We start from the raw sequence: 5,131 nt of genomic DNA on the forward strand, positions 1-5,131 counted from the left end.
AGTAGGGAAACTGAAGATTTGAAAAATAAATGCCGAGACTCACAAAAATTAAATCATTTGCCCAAAGTCAACAAGAAAAAGCAACTTAGAATCATAACTGTCTCTGTAGCCAGTGCATTTCTCTTACTTTGTTTATATATTTATGCATTGATTTATGAAGAGGAAATACATTTCTTGTTTTGTTTAAAAACATCCGCTAAAATATCTCAGACAACTAGATAGAAGGTTGAATAGTTTGTCTCAGTTCTTCCACTGGCTCCAGGAACCATCTATGAGAGAGGAAAAGTGTATTGTCTTGAACTTCTCGCTGGAATAGTCCAAATAAGGCAATTGCTCAAGCTTTAGCCAATCGGATCATTATTATTCCTTCTCTTCTTCCTCTTCCTCCCCTTCTCTTCTTCCTCCTCCTCCTCTTCCTTCTTTTCTACTTCTTCTTTTGAGACAGGGTCTCACTCTGTTTCCCATGCTGGAGTTCAGTGGCATGGTCATGGCTCACTGCAGCCTCGACCTCCTGGACTTAGGCAAGTCTCCTGCCTCAGTCTCCCGACTAGCTGGGACCACAAGCATGCACCACTATGCTGCACTAATTTATGTAATTTTAATTTTTCATAGAGACGAAGTTTCACTTTGTTTCTCAGACTGGTCTCAAACTTCTAGGCTCAAGCAATCCTCCTGCCTCAGCCTCCCAAAGTGCTGGGATTACAGGTGTGAGCCACCACACTCAGCTCAATCAGATGATTTCATTGCTCTGCTTCTGCATTCACTCATAAAGACCTCATGCTACTTTGGTAGGGCCCCAAACCTCTTCTGATTCACAGCTGTGCAATTTATGAATAGCTACCTGCTCAAATAACTTAAAAATTTTCTTAAATGTTATCAGTTCTTTAATTAGGTTCTTTTAAAGAAATTTAGAACACTAGTTTGTGAGGATAAACACCATTTGTCAGGGCAAACACAGATTGCAGGTAGCCGGAGCTGAGGAACAGCTTTGATTTTTGGTAAGACTTACAATTCCACAACTTTCTGATCAATCTTGCGCTGCTCTGTCATCCCATATTTCTCTTTTTCTGGGTCGAAGATCTCACCTTCCTGGTGCCTGGGCTTCTGCAGCTTCTTCTTCTTAAAGTAAGCATCAGTAAGATGTTTTGGGATCTTCACATTGCTGATATCAATTTTTGTGGAGGTGGCGATGACAAATTTCTGGTGTGTTCTTCTCAGAGGAACTCGATTGAGGATCAGAGGTCCAGTCACAAGTAACAAGCTACTGCCCAGTTGCTTCAGGAAAACCACCCTCTTGTCTTTGTGGTGTCCAGTGAGGATGATCAGGATGGTCCCAGGAGTGATACTGGCTTACAGTTTTCTAACGTGCTGGCTGAAGGACTTTTTACCTTGGCATAGCAGATTTCAAGACACATCTTCAGTAGGATAATATCTAGGTATTTTGCGAAGTTTAACCACTCGGGTACCACCATTCTTGTCGCCATCAACTGGTTTTGTAAGAAGCTTCTCCTTTTTTTCTTTTTCAACCTTGGGTTTAGCTGCTGAGTACAAGGCCTTCCTGGAATACATAGCAGATCAGGAATATCTTCCAATTCCTTGGATGAGGACAGGATTTTGACTGCAGTGGGTCTTCCCCTTCATCAGCTTTTCTGCCTTGAGCTTACCCTTTGTCACCTTGCCACCAGCATCAGCCTTCTTGGCTTCAGGTTTCTTCTGCTTAGTATCCAGCTTTTCAATTTTTTCATCCGCCATCTTGAAGGTTGGGAAAGAGCAACTTTAAAATTTTAACATGCCACAGTGTATCCAACCACTAATTATCTAATTGAAAGAATCAGAAAGATTGATCCCCAGAAGCCCACATTAAGATATGAGGATTTCTTTTACCTACAAAAAGAAAACAAAACAAAAAAAACAAAAAAAAAACCTGGACCAGATGGCTTTCTAGCAGAATTCTACAAAACGTGCAAGGAGGAGCTGGTACCAATCCTATTGAAAGTATTCCAGGCAGTTGAGAAAGATGGAATTCTCCCCAAATCATTTTATGAAGGTAATATCACACTGATACCCAAACTGGGTAAAGATCCAAAAAAAAAAAAGAGAACTACAGGCCAATATTCCTAATGAACATAGATGCAAAAGTCCTCAACAAGATTCTAGCAAATAGGATCCAACAACACATCTCAAAAATCATCCACCATGACCAAGTAGGCTTCATCCCCAGGATGCAGGGCTGGTTCAACATTCGCAAGACCATAAATGAAATTCAATACATGAACAGATGTAAAAACAAGAACCATATGATTGTATCATTAGATGAAGAAAAAGCTCTTGGTAAAATCCAGCATCCCTTCATAATAAAAACCCTCAAACACCTAGGTATAGAAGGAACATACCTCAAAATAGTAAGTGTCATCTATGATAAACCCACAGCTAACATATTGCTAAATGAATAGAAACCGGAAACATTTCCCCCGAAAACTGGAACCAGACACTCTCACCCCTCTTATTCAGCATTGTATTGGAAGTCCTAGCTCCGGCAATTAGACAAGAGAAGGAAATCAGGGGTGTTCAAATAGGAAAAGAGGAAGTCAAGTTATCCCTCTTTGCTGATGATATGATCCTATACCTTGAAAATCCAAGAGAATCTGTCAAAAACCTGCTTGCACTGATAAAGGACTTTAGCAAAGTCTCAGGGTACAAAATAAACATGCAAAAGACAGTTGCATTCCTATACACCAACAACAAGCAGGCAGAGACCCAAATTAAAAGCACAATCCCATTCACAATATCCACACACAAAAAATGAAACACCTCAGCATCTTCCTAACTAGAGAAGTGAAAGACCTTTACAATGAAAACTACAAAACGCTGCTCAAAAAAATCCAAGAAGACACAAATCAATGGGAAAATATTCCATGCTCATGGACAGGAAGAATCAACATTGTTAGGATGTCCATCCTATCAAAGGCAATCTACAGATTCAATGCAATACCCATTAAGTGACGAACATCATTCTTCTCAGACCTGGAAATGGCAATACAGAAACTCATATGGAAACATAACGACCATGAATAGCCAAAACAATCCTTAGCAAAAGAAACAAAGCAGGAGGCATCACACTTCCAGACTTCAAACTTTACTATAAGGCTATAGTAATCAGAACAGGCACATAGACCAATGGAACAGGATAGGAATTCTGGAAGCAAAGTCTCAATTTCTCAACCAACTCATCTTTGACAAAATCTCCAACAACCACTGAGGAGAGGAGAACCTATTCAGTAAATGGTACTGGGAAAACTGGCTGATCACATGCAGAAGATTGAAACAGGACCCCTACCTATCACCATACACAAAAATTAACTCTAAATGAATCAAAGACCTAAACATAAAACCTCAAACTAAAAGAATCTTAGAAAATGCAGGAACCACCCTTATGAAAATGGAACTGGCAATCAATACCTATTCAGAACCTTAAATGACCATACCTTAAAAATAAGATAGACAAGTGGGACCTCATCAAACTGAATAGCTTCTGCAAAACAAAAGAAACCACCAAGAGAGCAGGGAGACAGCTCACAGAATGGGAAAAAACATTTGCCAACTATATATCTGACAAAAGCCTAACATCTAGAATCTACAAGGAACTCAAACACACCAAAAGGAAAAAAACAAACAGCCCTATTAAAAAGTGGGCAAAAGATATGAATAGACACTTCTCAAAAGAAGATATATGGGCAGCCAATAGACACATGAAAAGGTGCTCAGTCTCACTTATCATCAGAGAAATGCAAATCAAAACCACATTGAGATGGCTATCATTAATAAAACAAATAACAACAGATGCTGGTGAGGATGTGGAGAAAAAGGAACACTTCTACACTGCTGGTGGGAATGCAAACTAGTGCAACCTCCTTGGAAGAGTGTGTCAGTTTCTGAAAGAACTAGAAATTGACCTTCCATATGACCCAGCAATTCCCCTATTGGGAATATACCTGGAGGAACTCCAATCATTTTACAAAAAAAAAAACCTGCACATGTATGTTTGTTGCAGTTCTATTCACAATAGAAAAAACACAGAACCAATTATGTTGCCCATCGAAGCTGGGTTGGAAAAAAAAAAGTGGTATATATGCACAACGGAATATTATACAGCCATAAAGAAGGACAAACATATGGACTCTGCAGCAACTTGGATGGATTTAGAGTAGATCATACTCAGTGATCTATCACAGAAGCAAAGAACTGAGTACCATATGTTCTCACTCACAAGTAGATCTTGAACAATTATCATAATACTATAAGAAAGCGATTTGCAGTAGTGGGAAACTGTCAGGGGAGGGGGTTGAGATTGGCAGTTGAGGGAAACTGCTAGGGGAGGGAGGGGCATACCTCATCAGCAAGGTTACCTGCATAATCAATGTTTGTATACCTAACTCTGAATTATACCCCACATCTTTATAAAAATAAAAAAAAAGACATAAGGATTTTTTTTTTTTTGAGACAGAGTATCATTCTATTACCCAGGCTACAGTGCACTGGTGAGATCACAGCTCACTGCAGCCTGGAACTCCTGGGCTCAGGTGATCCTCCCACATCAGCCTTCCAAGTAATTGGGTCTATAGGCACACACCACTATACCTGGCTAATTAAAAAAACTTTTTTGTAGAAATGGAGTCTAGCTACATTATCTAGGTAGTCTTGAACTCCTGGCCACAAACTCCTGGCCTCAACTAATCTTCCCGCCTTGACTTCCCAAAGTCCTGGGATGAAGGCATGAGCCAGGACTTGATATGAGGATCTTAATTTGGGCGAAGCTTTAGTTTTATGGAGAATTGGGATTATTTAATTAACCAGATTGTATTTAATTAGTCAGATAATAGTGCACAAAGAGCTTTCATGCACTGTCACATTTGGTCCTCACAAAAGCAGGTAATGGTAACAATAATTCCCATATTATAGAAGAGAAAACTGAGACAAATGATTTTTCCAAGCTCAGTTAGCTGGTTCGTGGCAGAATCCAAAGATCAATCCAAAATCTTTGATCATAAAACTAGTGTTGTTTCTACAGAGTTTAGGAAGAGATTGGATCCATGTTAGGGACAGTTGTTTGCTGTGGCTGATCTCATTATTT

At 39.5% G+C, this 5,131-nt stretch overlaps 1 pseudogene; it reads right to left on the minus strand.

Annotated features, from left to right (window-relative positions):
- Window positions 1-908: 908 nt before the first annotated feature.
- LOC103276026 lies at window positions 909-1,752 on the minus strand (annotated as a pseudogene).
- Between the last annotated feature and the right edge of the window lie 3,379 nt (window positions 1,753-5,131).

This window comes from Carlito syrichta, unplaced genomic scaffold (genome assembly GCF_000164805.1).
Source record: "Carlito syrichta isolate Samal-C Ts95f unplaced genomic scaffold, Tarsius_syrichta-2.0.1 Scaffold315847, whole genome shotgun sequence".
Classification (NCBI taxonomy): Eukaryota; Metazoa; Chordata; class Mammalia; order Primates; family Tarsiidae; genus Carlito; species Carlito syrichta.